Source organism: Echinops telfairi, unplaced genomic scaffold (assembly GCF_000313985.2).
Source record: "Echinops telfairi isolate 266 unplaced genomic scaffold, ASM31398v2 ScPeMD7_9;HRSCAF=40, whole genome shotgun sequence".
NCBI classification, from domain to species: domain Eukaryota; kingdom Metazoa; phylum Chordata; class Mammalia; order Afrosoricida; family Tenrecidae; genus Echinops; species Echinops telfairi.
This window is the reverse complement of record NW_022103906.1, coordinates 15327693-15330002: the sequence shown is the minus strand read 5'-3', so window position 1 is coordinate 15330002 and position 2310 is coordinate 15327693. Positions and strand designations below refer to the sequence as shown.

Here is a 2310-nt window from a genome sequence, read left to right as displayed (position 1 = left end):
ACTCATGATCACACAGGCTGGTGTGCTTCTTCCATGTGAACCTTGTTGTTTCTCAGCTAGATGGCTGCTTATTTATCTTCAAGCCTTTAAGACCCCAGGTGCTATATCTTTTAATAGCTGGGCACCATCAGCTTTCTTCCCCACATATGCTTGTGCACCCGCTTTGTCTTCAGCAATTATAGGGAAGCTGAAGTATAAAGAAGTTTTGTGCAGCAGCTTTACCCAATGCAACTTATTGTTTGATCAGTTTTTAACATTTTCTGCTTTCTTTTCAATTAAAGTTTTTCTGTTTTGTCTAGTTATTTTTGTTGGGCTATTGTTATTGTCATTGTTCCATTCCTGCTTGTATTTTGTATGATTTCCTGTATATGAGATTTAGGATAAGAAAATCTATTTAGACTGTAATTGGATTAATAATTACTTAGGGGCATAACAGGAGAGGTTGGGGGGGAAATGAGGCACTAGCAACGAGTACAAGAAGAAAGTTTTCTGAAATTGCCTGTTGTGACAATTGCAGAATTCTTCTTAATATGACTAAATGATTAAATTGATAATATATACCAATGAAACAATTTAAAAAAATAACCTGACATCCTAGGAATGTTAAATCAAAATCAAGATAAATGTTTTCAGAAAATCCTTTAAGTATTTTTAAACATCAATTATATAGCATGGCAATAAAAGAGAAGAACTATATTGACAAGAATATAAATAAATATATGAGGGGAAAAAAAGAATTTGGGACAACTAATTGACCAAAAGCACAATGGACTAATACTCACTCGGCAGCTATGGGACGTTCCAATCCTGTATATTCCAAAGAAAGAGCTGGCCCTTAATTTGCTTCCTGAGAGAAAACCCTAAGTCCTCGGAATGGCCTGCCTGATAAGAGTGTCTCTGAATACCTGCCATCTTGGGCCCGGCCAGATGATTTGTATTAATGATGTGATTTCCACTAACAGTCTTGGGCACAATGTGTCTGGTCTGACCTCCTGGAGGTTGAATAAGTAGAGTCAGTCATCTGGGCACCCCATGCCTGTGAAACTGACCCCCAAGGAAAACATGGAAATCAAGACTTGGGTGAGCTTCCTTGATTGGCAATACTTCACATATTTGTTACACATTCTTACTAGGAGGATTAAGGACTTGTTCATAAAAATCCACTGGGAAAGGACAAGTGGAAGCTTGTGCATGGATCTCTCCTGGATTCTGTCTCCTGCGACTTTGATCTTCTAGCAAATCACACAGCCTGAAGGTTGTCTTGAGGACCACCGACACAATACCACATCTGATTTACAAGGGAATGTAAAATGCAGTGGGTTACATTCCAGTCAGGTTTAGTATTTAAAAGAATTGGGGTGAGGGGTATTAAAGGAGTATAGCCAATATAGCAGTCTTCTTTACATTTCATCAACACTAACGAGCTCTACTTTCAGTGGTAAAATACCTTGCAGTTGTAACAACTTAGAGCATATTTTAAGTGGCCCAAGAGAAATATAACTTACTTCTACTTCAACATTAACAAAGACAGTAAAAGTGAGGTGAACACATGAATCTCTGATCAATCAAATCTAAATTGATAAACTGAAGTTTTTCACTTCCTTACAAATAATTCTTAAATAGAATCTTTGTTAAGCTAGGAAATTAAGGTTCACAAACATGATTTGATGCTTTGAAGTCCTCAATCAGATGTGCTCCTCTTACCTTCACACTATGAACATAGTCCTTTATACCATTTAGGAGCCCTGGTGGCATAGTGGTTAAGGAATTGGGCTGCTAACCACAAGGTCAGCAATTTGAAACCACCAGTCACTCCACAGGAGAAAAACGGGACTTTCTACTCTTGTAAAGAGTTACAGTCTTGGAGACTCACAGGGGTAGGTCTACCTATAGGGTTCTATAGGGTTGCTATGAGTTGGCATCGATCTGAGAGCAACCAGTTTTTAAAGGTTTTTTTATACTATTTGGCTAATACATGGTAAATACAAACTACATAATATTTGTATCTATTCATAGCTCAATGTCAATCAATATAGAGTTTTTATTACATTTCAGAGGGATATCAACAATAGACACTAGCAATAGTTCAAAAAAACCAACCTCCCAATAAGATTAACTATAGTGATGTGATGTAACTATATGTCATGAAACGTATCATTTTAATGTGGATGGTCAATAGAGGTTTTTCTAAGGAAGTAGTCCACTTGAGTTGAGAACTAATTAATGATCATGCAAAGATTTTTGTGGAAAATAGAAGAAAAGCCACTATAAATAAGATAGGCTGGATGAACAATGTGGAGGAGAAAACAA

At 36.8% G+C, this 2310-nt stretch overlaps 1 protein-coding gene across 1 annotated transcript in view; it reads right to left on the bottom strand.

Moving 5' to 3' along the window:
* KIF13B (kinesin family member 13B) overlaps positions 1 to 2310 on the bottom strand; it is a 268551-nt gene that overhangs the window by 28369 nt on the left and 237872 nt on the right. The window lies entirely within an intron of this gene.